The 14,117-nt window shown below is 42.4% G+C and overlaps 1 protein-coding gene across 1 annotated transcript in view; it reads right to left on the reverse strand.

Moving 5' to 3' along the window:
• The window catches only part of CHST8 (carbohydrate sulfotransferase 8), a 1,378,704-nt gene that overhangs the window by 670,704 nt on the left and 693,883 nt on the right, over positions 1–14,117 (reverse strand). The window lies entirely within an intron of this gene.

Below are 14,117 nucleotides of genomic sequence, written 5' to 3' on the forward strand. Positions count from 1 at the left end.
GCCAAAGGGTACACCGGCTTACGTTTTAATGGAGGAGAGAGGTGTCGCGCTATGTCTTTGGTTAAAACAATGGTGCAAGTTGACCGATAAAAATTGGGAGCTTAGCGTTTCCTGAGAATGGGATGTTTAATTTGAGAATTTTGGAGCAATTGTGGATGGCGCTATATGAATTGAAGCCCCTTCCAAGACCAGCACAGTTTGAGGCGTTAGCAGTTTGGGAGCTGGTAGCTAGACAGCAACAGCAGATGAAATTCGAGAAAAGAATAAGAAGGTGGAAAAGACTTTAGCGGAAGTTAAATGGGATTGGGAACAGAAGAAATGGAGATCAGTGACATTGCAGGATGTTAAGTTCTTTCCAGCGATTACACAGGAGGATGAGACAGAAGCAAAGAAAGCAACTAGAAAGACTAACAAAAGTCCGTCCAAGAGTAAGGAGGCAAGGAAGGAGGAATCCAATGCTGAGGATCTTGTTACACAGATATTGAGAGATCGACCACCACCGTATGCGGTGCATGAGGGTGGTCTGAGTACTAGTGCTGATCCAATAGCCCCGGCACAGGCAATGGGGACAGTGAGTCCGGTACAGGTTAATGCTAACCTGAAACAGGGTGCGGTGCAATGTAGTCCTAATGCGCTGACTACTCCAGTAGTTGAGGCACAGATGCAGCTGCCACTGATACAGAGAATGTATCCTGATGTGCCTATTTTAGAGACAACTTCGAACTTAGTGGTGCCTACGGAGCAAGTGGTTCTGAGACCAATGTTGGTCCAGACTGAGCCAACTCCGATTTTGTTTCCCCAAGTGCAGCCACAGGTGATGCCGAGATTCACGCCATTGACAGGGACTCAGTCAGACTTGACTCAAGTTATGAATCAAAGCATGGGAGTCACTCTCCCACAAGGTACAGGTACTAGAGAATCCCCAGATGCAATATCGCTGCTGATTACTGTTGGTCCAGTGGTACCATTATTTGCGCAAAGGAAACCGACTGTGAATGAACAAGGAGCAATGTCTCCGAGTTTAATGAGAAGGGGATCAGGTGAACAAGTGCAGGTAGTCTCTTCCGTGGGCCAGCCTTTTGATGGATTGAGATCATTGTTAGACCTCAGTCCACTTGTTGCATATCCAGATGCTATAAATGGACCAATTCCAGGTCAGAGCTTGAAGCTATTGACACCACAGACTCAGAGTGCAGTGGTACAGCAGGTGCCACCGATTCAAGCACGTAACATTTCATTACCGGGATTGACAGTTCAGCAGTTGACTGAATGGTTAGACAAGCTGAATACTCCACAGAATACTTCTAAGGGTGAGGAGCAAATAAATTGTGTCACATTAAGCATGAAAGCGGGTGAATTAGTTAAGGGAACAAAGGGGGTGAATAGATTCGAGTCCTACACAGAAGCAAAGTTGAGGTACTTATGCCCAAGGATTACAAGAGAGGTGGGCAAAGAGCATCAGAGATTAGCAGATTTGGCAGAAAAACATGACATAGAAATTGAGAAAACAAAGCATTTGAAGAGAAGTTACAGATTAGATTTTGAGGCAAAGGATTTTGAATACATGAGGTCAGTCGGAATGAAGGCGCATCTCAAGAAATTACTGCAGATTGCTCAGGTTTGGGGAGCTTTAGAGAAGTGGGAAGGCAGATGGGTAAAGAAAAGAGACAAGAGGAAAAGAGATTCTTTAGAAGTGGCTGAGAATGTACAACAGGACAAGGATCCGGTAAATGTTTTACCAATGAGGAAGATTCCAGGGGGAAATTTTGTTCATGTCCCTTGGAGTAGGAGTGATATTCTGTCATTTACAAAAGATTATCCAAAATTGAGAGAGAAGCCAGTAAAGTGGTATCAGCAGACGGACAGGTTTGTGAAGCTCGCAAAATGTTTGTGGGAAGACTTGAACACATTACTAGAGATAGTGGTTCCAGATGACTTATGGGCCGAGTGTAAGAGAGCTGTAGATTGTAGATCCCGAGGTAATGAAATGCTATTATAAGGTAATCGAGTTCCTGAAGACAAGGATTTCGGCCAAGTATATTGATTGGCAAAGGATTGACAAGTCAGTGCATGAAGCAAAGGAGTCGATACACGCGTACTATGAGAGATTGTTGAAGGCGTTCAAGGAGTATAGTGACAAAGAAGCAATTGAGCCGAAAGGCATGCTGCATTTTGTGTTCAGGTTTGTGGAAGAATTGCGACCTGAGATAGGTCAGATGATTAAGAGTCATTTGATTTGCTGACAAGCAAAGCCAATAGATGAGGTGTTGCAGTATGTGAAATACTGTAGTGATGAGTCTGAGTTGAAGCTGAAAACGTTGAAAGAGAAGGCAATGGTGATGCAGATTAAGGCAGCTCAAACAGGAGTGCAAGAACATTTTGTGCAACAGTTGCTGCAACAGCAGGAAAATGTCATGTTTCAGCCTCAGATGAGAGGTAGAGGTCGTGGAGGCAATATGAATCGTGGTCCATATTTGAATACTGTAGTGGTTCAGAATGATGTGCAAGGGATGAAGAAGCTATTGCTGTGCCACATTTGCGGAGCTGTGGGACACCGGAAGCGGGAGTGTTTGATGATGGCGCAGGAAGGTGTTGTTCAGCAAGGTAATGACATCAATACATTTCAGAATACAAGAGGACCAAAAATGAGAGGTCCAAATCTAAATTTTCAGAATAATGTGAATCGAGTGCAGAATTTCCAGCCCATGCAGCAGGTACAATTGCCTTGTGCACAAGTGTCACAGTTGCAGCCCATGCAGCAGCAGATTACCATGGTACCTAGACAGCAAATGCAAATACCTCAAGCCCCAATGGAGTACCAACAGATGATGCTTTCTCAACAGGTCACAGGTCAGAAGCAAGACAGAAATAGTAACACAGTGCACCAATTCCCGTTGCACAGTGAGAATGAAATAAATGGTGAATGGATGAGTGGCGGTTGAGATGAGGAGCCAGGTGTGCTTGCATCTTCTTAAGAAGTAGATCAGAAAGGACCCTATGTGAGGGGAAAGGTAATGGGTCATAGATTCTCATTTCTGGTGGACACAGGAGCTACACACTCTACTGTGAGAAATGCGGAGGTCCTGAACCTGCGCCTTTCAGGAAGAACAGTTCAGGTTGTGGGGGTAGCGAATCAGTATTTGACAAACCCAACCACATACCCAGTGCAAGTTGAGATTGGCAATTTACAGGGACTGCATAAGTTTGTGGTCTGCGATTAGAGTCCGGTATCACTACTGGGAAGGGACTTGTGGTGTAAAACAAAGTGTTTGATTACTTGCTCGAACAATAGAATTGAGATCCAGACAAATAATGATGATGAGGAGGACCCAGCCCCAGAAACAGAGTGTGAAACTACAAATGAGGAGTTTCCCTTGATTTCGTTTTTTTCCCCGATGTTCACAATGAAAGAGCTTCATTCTGATTTGCCGGAAACAGTACAAGAGAATGTGTGGGATCTGACAGGGAAAGAAGTGGGTTTGATCAAAGGAGTAAAGCCGATTAAGGTAACTTTGAAGCCAAATGCAGTGTTTCCGCAGCTTCCACAGTACAACATGCCACAAGATGTCCTGATGAAAGTGGATCAGATAATCGTAGATTTTGTGAAGCAGGGAGTTTTGAACGAGATGTTGAGCAGTCCATGTAATTCAACAATAATGGGTTTGAAGAAGCCATGTGGGAAGGGTCGAATTGTTCAGGATTTGAGAAAATAAAATGAGATTGTGGTCAAGTGTTGTCCCATAGTGCCCAATCCAGCTGTGATAATGTTCTAGATTCCATGTGATGCAGAGTAGTTTACAGTTGTTGATGTGTCACAAGCGTTCTTTTCTGTGCCGCTTCATGAGGATAGCCAATTTCTCTTCTGTTTCAAATTTCTGGATAAAGCCTAATGCTGTTGTAGGCTTCCTCAGGGGTACACAGAGTCACCTTCCTTGTTCAACCAGATTTTGAAAAAGAAGTTGGAGTCATAAGAGTTACCTTTTCAATCAACTCTGGTACAGTACATTGATGACCTATTGATCGCATCCAAGAGAAGGGACGAGTGTAAGTATGACTCGATTGCCCTGTTGAATAATTTGGGAAAATATGGTCATAAGGTGTCACCACTGAAATTACAGTACTGTCAGAAGGTAGTGAAGTATTTGGGTCACCAAATTGAGAAGGAGTCGAGGAAAATATCCAGGGAGAGGATTACAATGATACTGCAGATAAGTCCCCCAACCACACAGAGAGATGTCAGGATGTTCCTGGGAATGGTGGGTTATTGCCGCCAATGGATTCCAAATTTTTCAGAAATTTCCAAACCATTGCAGAAGTCGACTCAAAGATGTCACCGATCCCATAGTGCTAGATCAGGATGAAATGAGAGCGTTCACTGAGTTGAGAGAGAGCTTGTGCAGAGCTCCAGCACTGGGTATGCCTGACTACACAAAACCTTTCACATTGTTTTGTCATGAGCGTGATGCATGTTCATTGTCTGTCTTGACTCAGGTCCATGGAGGTGCTCATCACCCAGTAGCATATTTTTCAGTTACCTTGGACCCAGTTGCAGCAGCCTTACCAGGTTGTTTGCTTGCAGTGGCCGCAGTTGGTCAAAGTCTTTCACAGTGGGAAGGCGTGGTGATGGGATATCCCCTGACCTTAATGGTCGCTCACTCGATTTAAATTTTGCTGACAAGGACGAAAAACTCAATATCTGACTGGCGCTAGGTTGACTGGCTATGAGACAAGTATTTTGGGTGCACCAAACATGACACTGAAAAGATGTACAGTGCTGAACCCGGCAACTTTACTTCCAAGTGATACTACTGAAATTGAAAAAGAAGAAAATGTGGAACATGATTGTATCGAAGTAACAGAGTTGTGCACAAAACGGAGACCTGACACTAGAGACATCCAATTGGAAGAAAATGAGCAACTTGTTTTTGTTGATGGTTCTTGTTTGAGAGACAACACAGGGACATTGAGAGCAGGAAATGCTGTGCGCAATTACAGGTACCCTTGGAAGCTTCCTGGCTTCGAGGAGTGTATTCTGCCCAGGTGGCGGAATTGGTTGCTCTTACTAGGTCGTGCCATGGTTCTGCTCGATTAAGAGTCACTATCTACACAGATAGTCAATACGGATTCGGAATAGTTCATGATTCTGGTCAATTGTGGTCGCAGAGAGGTTTTTCTGCCCTCTACAGGATCACCATTGAGAAATGGTGAGAAAATAAAGGAGTTGCTATAGGCAATTCAACTGCCTGAAGAAATTGCTGTAGTGAAATGCAGTGCACATCTAAAGTCACAGGACTACGTGTCCTTGGAAAATGGATATGCGGATCAAGTCACAAGGTTTTGTGCATTGAACTGTATATCTTTAAAGACAAGTGGGAATTGTTACCTGAAGAAGACACAACATGCACAAGTTTTGCATTAAAAGTAACTGACAATTTAGAAGAGTTAAAATCTTTACAGAGTAATGTTGACAAAGAGGAGAAACGTTAATGGAGCAAAATGAAATGTGTTCAAAGACAGGATGAATTGTGGGTTTCAGAAAAGGGTCAATTGGTTTTGCCAAAAAACCTGTTGTCCCAGATGGTGAGGTACTATCATGGTCAGGCACACAGTGGGAGGGATGCTATGGTTAGTCTGTTCAAAATTGATTGGTTTAACCCCAAATTTAGACAAGCAGCTGAAGCAGTTTGCCATCTCTGTGTCATTTGTCAGATATTAAATCGAGGAAAGGGACAGTGGTTAATTTGAGCAACATTGGAAAAGCAGGAGGTCCATTCAGCAGAATGCAATTGGACTTCATTGAGATGCCTGTGTGTGGAGGTTTGAGATATGTGTTGGTGATTGTTTGCATCTTTAGTCACTGGATTAAAGCATACCCTACACAGAGAAATTATAGTCTCACAGTAGCGAAACAGTTGCTTAGGGAACTGATATTGTGCTTCGGATTTCCGATCTCTTTAAATCAGATAGGGGAACTCACTTCAATAATGAGGTGATTAAACTATTGGGTGCAGCATTGAACATTGAGCAAAAGTTGCATTGTAGTTACCGCCCTGAAGCATCAGGACTAGTGGAGCAGATGAATGGTACTTTGAAGTCAAGAATTGCCAAAATGTGTGCAGCTATGAATCTGAAATGGCCTGATGCACTGCCTTTGGTGTTGATGTCAATGAGAAACACACCTGACAGGAAGACAGGTTTGTTGCTCCACGAGATCCTCATGGGCAGAGCAATGAGATTGTCAGCAGTACCAGAAAATGCACTTGTCAACATTACAGATAAGGTGTTGGATACTGAAAGGGTCTGGCTGATGTAGTCCGCTCTTTCTCTCAGCAGGGGGAGGCCACCACACGGCCACCAATCCATGACCCAGGGCACAAACTGAGAGCAGGTGACTGGGTTGTTGTCCGAAAGCATGTGCGCAAGACATGTTTGGAGCCTCGTTAGAAGGGACAGTACCAGGTGGTCCTAACGACTACAACAGCTGTCAAGTGTGCTGGGATCCCGAACTGGATTTAGGCAAGTCATACTAAGAAAGTGGCATGTCCACTCGCTCATGAAGAAGCGTTGTTGAGAGTACAAACAACAGTGGGACAAAATACAGCATCAGAAAGGAAGCAAGGAGGAATTGAGGCTGAACCCGAGCTTGTTGAAGACGGTTCTATCACACCTGTGAGAGACAAGGGTGGGGACCTCCAGGAACAAGAGGAACAGCGTGAGAGCCTAATGTAGAGGGAGCTCTCCCAGAGCCAGATGATTCCGAGGGACAAACAGAGCAATTGCCAGACCAAGAAGGGGAAGGAGTTGAGGTGGATCAAAGTCAAAGTGATCTGACTCCTCCTGAACCAGTTACAGGTCCGTCAAGAGAAAACACCATAGAGAAAGAAAAGGATTCTAGTTCGATCTTGAAGAGAATACTGATAGAAGGTTCATTAAAAGGAGACAAGTGGCCGAAATCGTAAGTGGAGAAAAGGAAACAGGTGGTTGTCGAACCAACAATAGAGGAGGAGGTAGATACTACGAGAAAAGAAGAACTAAGTGAAGGAGAGTTGAATGGCGATAGAAAATTGAAGAGGAAGAGAATAGCAAGTCGAAGATACGCAGGTCTTGAATGGGCGTCTGCAACTACAAACGAATGGCAACAATCATGTCTTTTTGTTTTGATAGGGAAGTTCCAAGTCAATATTTTGAGGTGACCTGAAAGAAGATCAATGATCTAAACTGTTGAACCAATCTGAGAAACATTTTAAGAAAGACTGTTGAAAGAAACCGGAAAAGACATTGATAACTTGATTTGACTTTTGAAACCTGATTTTGACAAAGCTGCTAACTGATTTTGACCAGGAAGAAGGGTTCCTGTAAGTGAAACTGAACTGCTGAAAGAAGAGTTGTCTATTTTAGATTTTTGCTGCAAGTTTCTCCTAAGCTATTTATGCTTTCTGACTCTTTACAGATCATGGCTGATTTTGATAAGCAAGTTAGAGATGCTAGGCGCTGTAAATATATGAGCATTGGTTTGGCAATTATATGTTGGATATTGTTTATAGTACTGATTGTGGGCATGTTTATCCTTGACGCGAGTGGAGCCAACCATACTCCTGCTTTTGAGACTACTACACTCACAACTGTAGCAAAATTTAAACTAGATGAGAAATATTTGCATGATTATACTAATGCGCAGGGAGAACTTTCTTCTAACGTCTTCTGTTGCTTATTGAGTATGTTGAGACGATGGATGCAACGGATTGTCTTGTGTGTACGCAGATTCCTTCATCAGTCGAGGAAGGAGTCACCTATCATAGTCTTCCACTAACCTATGGAATAAGTTGTAGTCTGTTACTAACAAGGGTCTATAAGCAGGAGTATATTCAGTATTTCTAATCTAATCATGATGTTGTGTTTTCATTTGTTCCTATCATTAGGTATTTGAGTAGAGTAGCAAGGATAATGACATAGTATTTGTTAGAGGATTCTTTGAACCTACATTAACATTCGGTACAGCTTATGCGCATAAGAACAATCTGACATGCTTGCTTACACCTTTAGAGAAGAGCTTCTTAGATCATACTGATGACAGAAGAAAGGCGCTGAAGGAGAAATTAGAAAAGGGCTTGCAAGAATGATTATGCTTACACTGCAATTAAAATGCAAGGTAAATTAGCTGTAGATGCATTACATGTAGGAAAGCTTTGTGTATATATAGGCCAAAGTCGTGCACTGACACTTTATTTGTGGGTACGAGTGAATGTAGGCATGTGTCTCTATTTCACAGTAAATGGACATTTATGTTGAATGGGCAGGACCCTACGATTCTGGGGATATATTATATTTGTGGACTTAATGTTTATTACAGTTTTCCAAGAGGATGGTATAGGACATGTTATTTGGGGATAGTTTTTCGAAAGATTTACCACATGGAGGATTTGAAAAAGTTTCTGAAAGTGACTGAATTACATCATAAGAGACAGAGGAAGGAGTCCTCTTCTGCGATAGTGAGAGATATATTTGGTGCAGTGATTCCTTCAGTGGGAGTCATCCTGAATTCGATCAAGATTCAAAAGTTGTCTGCTATTGTGGATAACATGCTGACAAATGTTTCAGGGGCTATATTCCTGATAGATACTGAATTAGCGGCGGATAGAGCTATGACTCTTCAAAATCATCTTGTTTTAGACATTCTTTTAGCGAAGGATGGCGGAGTCTGTAAAAGGATTAACTCTAGGCATTGTTGCTTATACATTCCTAACAATAGTAAAGAGATAAGAGACTTGGGGCCAGATGTAGCAAAGGTTTGCGAGTCGCAAATGGCCCGAATCGCTATTTGCGACTGCGCAAAATCGGAAATGGGAAGCAAAAATCCTATTTCCGACTCGCAAAAAGCGATGCGAGGCGTTACCAACTCGCAAAATGTGCGACCCCATTTTGCGACCCGCAAATATGAAGTCGCAATTTGTGAGTCGCACACCATATGCAATTGCGACTAGTCGCAAAAAGCCCAGTTTGCATGTCCCGTTTACCACTAACTCAGAGCAGGTGGTAATCATCACGAAAGTATAAAAGGAGACCCAGAAGTCATCTGGGTTACTCAAGATGGCGGAGATATACTTGATAGCAGTGAGGAGGAGAGTCCACGCAGTCCAGCAGAGGAGGAGGAGGACCCAGAGACAGGAGAAGATTTACAGAGCAAGGTAGACTCTTTTTCAGCAAACTGAGGAGGAGATCTACGACAAATACCGACTTATCAGCGCAGCTATACTTGAATTAATTGAATTACTCAAACCACAGCTAGAACGCCAGATTCTGCGCGGCTGCGCCATCCCTACGCATGTGCAAGTGCTATGCTCACTGCACCTCTTGGCCTTGGAGAGCTCTCAGGGGGTCATTGCTGTGGCAGGTGGGGTATCTCAAAGTGCACTATCAAGGTTCCTCAGGGCATTCCTAGATGCCTTACTCACACACATGTCTCACTTCATATACCTACCCAGGAATGAGGCAGAAATTAACAGCACCAAGCTGGACTTTTACCGGATTGCCAACTTTCCCCATGTTATAGGGTGTGTAGATGGGACACATATTCAAATATGCCCTCCTGCAAACCTGGAATATCTGTTCCGCAACAGAAAGTGTACCCACTCACTCAATATTCAGGTTGTTTGTGACGCCCATTATGTCATCAGTGACATTGTCGCAAAATTTCCAGGCAGTACCCATGACTCCTACATTTTTAGGCACAGTGGGATACACCAACGCCTGGAACGTGGGGAGTTTGGAGACGGATACCTCCTAGGTAGAGCTGCATACACCTTGTAGACATACACACAGATCAATGTGCACACCAACCAGCACTTTCTAACAGTGTACTTTTTTGTGCCCAACAGGTGACAGTGCATATGCACTACGGCCATGGACAATGACTCCGTTCTTAACACCCAGCAATGAATGCGAGAGGCGATACAACAGTGCACATAAGAGGACCAGGAACCTGATAGAACGCACCTTCGGATTGCTGAAAGCAAGGTTCAGATGCCTCCACCGCAGTGGAGGTGCCCTCCAGTATACCCCCATTACAGCATTCAAAATTGTTGTTGCATGCGCCATCCTGCACAATATTGCCACCCGACGTGGGCTACCTCTCACCCCTGCAGACCAGATTCCGATGATGAAGAGCAAGAGCAACAACATCGCCATCATGGGGATCGGAGCATCGCAAATCAAGGCAGACTGAGAAGGGAACACATCGCAACACAATACTTTGGAAGGTACGTGTCAACTTCAACCATACTCACCTATTGACCAAAAACTCCATTTGTTAAGTGGAACAAAAAAACTATTTAATATGTGCAGAAATTGAACTATTTACAATGACAAAATGTTCAGTGACTTCAAAAAGCCAACCATGCATGGGGCACATTGCTGTCATGTGCCCCAACATCAGGGACAGGGTTTAGTCGCGAGAAAAGCAAGTAATTATGTCAATGTATAACTTGGATTTAATAGTAATGGTGAATTGTGAAATCCCTTCTGCTCATATGAAGTTGGCATGGCACAGTGTTAAAAAAGCACATTGCAAGGCATTGTATCCAAGGCAGAGTCACACTTTGCTTAGGCAAGGTGCAATAGTAAAACGTCCACAAAGCATTAAAGATGGGGTGTCACCCTAATTTAGTCCTGAAAACGGCACTGTCTTTCGGATATCATTTAACTTATGATGTTACGAAAGCAGGCAATGAAGTTAAAGAAAGGGTGTCACAAACTGTCCACGACAGCGTGAACCATGCTGGATGTTGGAGATAACAATAATTGTTGCATAATAATTATTACAAATGGTATCCGGAAAATCTGGCATGTCTGTGTCCGTCTTGGTTTAAGTTTGGGCACGCCTGGCATCCACACAGAAATGATCTAAACGGTCATGAAGCTGAGATGCGTAACTTCATTCAAGTGAATGTGTAAGAATTGGAGAAAATATTGTTTTTCAATAGACTGGAAAAAACACACACACACTGCACTGCACGCTGAAGCCATAAATGACGATTGTGATGGCTTCAAACTACTGTTTACTTCAGCTTTTGTCAGTGATAATTAAACCGGAAAACTTCAGTTGCACTGACTCATTAGTCAAGCTCGATAAAAATCAATGGCATTTCAAAAAGAAAGCCATTAGCATCCAAAGCAATCATAACACTTTTTGGATAATAGGAAATTCATAATTCACTCAGCTGAAAATGTACCTTAATGAGGGAGCAATTTACTGCAGTAGCTGCACGAAGCTCTACATAAATACAAGTAAACAGCAATTAACTATGGTAAAAAAGCAACACATCACTGAGAAGCTCGAAAGACATGTTTTGGGAAAGTGTCAATCATCTCATTTGACAGAACTGCATCTGGCTACACTTTTCTTCAGCACAGCTGGCAGCCAAAGTGTCAGCAAGTCCAGAAACATTCAAATGCTCTCATGAGGTGCCATAAGGTCAGGAGGGACTTGGTAGGTCATTATGTGGTCGAGGAAGACACTCCAAGCTGAATGTCTATCTTACTCCGACGATTAGAAGTATGACCTATAACTGAATTTCATGGCGGTAGGGCTCAGCATCAAACATGGAACAGCTGCTGACATGACTAAACAGTAAATTTCTCTTTTTAGAAATCATACAAATTGAAAGATATTTGTGCAACTTTACATTCTATGTGAATCCAAAATACATAGAATAAAAAGTTGCGGTTCTTAACCTGTACTCCGGGGACCCTGCTGCTTAGAGGACTGAATATTATTAACATATTAATAAAGTGCATATAAATAAAGACGGAAAATGTATAATTTAAAATTTTAAAAAGTTCTGTAAATGTGAAGGAGTTTGAATCTGGAGGCTAAAATTAAATTGCTATATTTGTGAGTGCAGTGTAAGTACATCAAACTGAATATAGTAGGGACAATAGGTGGTCTCAATTGAAATTTAGAAAAGCCCCACCTCTCCATTAAAATTTGTATAGTTTAGTGTTTTATATTTGTTTAACTAAATAAAATATTTAATGATTTGTGCAATCTTGTGATGAATGATTTGGTCTGTATTTTAATGTATTGTTTTCAAATTATCAAAATTGCTTTGGTCGTGGTCCCCGGGTTTCAATAATAACTCCGTTGCGGGTCCGCAAATTCCAATAATGATTTATTATAGGTCTCTGGATTCAGTGTGTATCCACAGGAGTCAAAATGTTAAGAACCACTGATTTATAGAAACAAAAAGCATTCATTAAATGACCAGATTGCAGGGCACTACAGATTCCACGTCCACCTCATAGATCGACTTGATCTTGCTTTACTTTTAGTTTTATGGAGGAATTCGTTCATGAATTTTAAATACTTAGCCTATGCAGACTGTGTAATATTCTATTTATTAAGATTGTTGAATATGGGGAGAAGCCATGACTCACCAGAACAGAAGCTTTGAATGGCTCATTATTCCCCTTCCCTCCATCAACAATGGTACAAAATATCACATCACTCTCTGGGGACTTGCACGCATGGATTTTTGCCACTTTGATTTTAGGTCTGGCCTGCCACTAGTAAATGTCTGCCAAGTTCACCTAATAACAAAAAAACAATAACTAAAACAGTGATCTACAGTGAGGCTTTTGAGTCAGCCCAATACAAACATTGCTGATTTGGAGTGTCATTCACGTGCTGGATCAGCCCTCGGAGCAGCACACACAGAATGGGCCAGCCTAATGTAGCCACTGGCTTTGCTGCCAGCGTCATTCACTATTCATACCACCCCACAGGCCATCCATCTGATAGCATTTTGCCAATTAACCTCTGCATATTTACTAGGAAGGGGCGGGAGAGAAAGAATCCGTCAAAGCCACTAGCAGCAGCAGCTCACTGTATAGTGACATATTTTGGCATCCAGGGATTGTGGCTGGTGATATCAGGAACTGCAAATCCAATAATATTTCTAAAAGCCGCGTGAACCCCAGATAGCTAATGCAAGACCACATTGCATATGTGACCCATGATATATCTGTAATTTACATGTTTGTTTTGGGTGGAAGTATGCTTGTATTTGGGTTTTGGGAAACGCGTACGAAAATAACAATTCAACTACCCGACTATTGCATTTATTGGCCTGTGCAAAAAAATTAGAAAATAAATAATAATTTAGGAATGTAATTTTTTCTTTTTTTGGGAAAACCAGCATTGCTGTATTAAAAAATGACCTATTTAGAAAAGAGAGATTGTTGAAGCTGTCCCCTGAGCATTTCGTCTAACAATTGACTGGGCACTGCTTTAAAATATTTATGTTTTATCTACTGTTCAGGAATACAATGCTAAATATACAATAGTAAATCCATAGAAATCATTAAATATTACTTTCCTGGGCAATTCGGCTTTCACCATCATAATGATAGCCCTCAAATATTCTACAAAGCTTTACCGTCGCCATAGCTGCTTAGAATATGAGGCAAGGTTATCTAAATTAAGTAGTAAACATTTAAAATTATGAGGCACATTCCGACAGTGTTAGTTTCATCCATTTTACACAGAAACGCAGTGGCGGCCGGCAGCTTTGGGAGGGGGGCGGGCGGGGCACACACAAACACACACACAGTCAAACACACACACATACTCATTCTTTCACACACAGACACGCACGCTCATCCATTAACAACACTCATTCCATTCAAACATGCACGCACGCACCAAACATTCATTTTACAAGATCACATACATTCATTCTTTCACGCACGCACATACATCAACAACTCTCATTCCATTCAAACATGCACGCACGCACCAAACATTCATTTTACAAAATCACACAAATTCATTCTTTCACACACGCACGCACATCCATTAACAACACTCATTCCATTCAAACATGCACGCACACACGCACCAAACATTCATTTGACAAGATCACACACATTCATTCTTTCACACACACACACGCACGCACGCACATCCATTAACAACACTCATAACACTCAAACATGCACGCGCGCACCAAACATTCAATGAAAAACATAACACACATACACACACACACACTTACCTTTAGCCTCCAGGTCCCAGGAGGGTTGGGACTGCTGCCTTCCCTCATTGGCTGACCTGTGGTCAG

The sequence above is a fragment of the Pleurodeles waltl genome, chromosome 12, assembly GCF_031143425.1.
Source record: "Pleurodeles waltl isolate 20211129_DDA chromosome 12, aPleWal1.hap1.20221129, whole genome shotgun sequence".
Taxonomy (NCBI): domain Eukaryota; kingdom Metazoa; phylum Chordata; class Amphibia; order Caudata; family Salamandridae; genus Pleurodeles; species Pleurodeles waltl.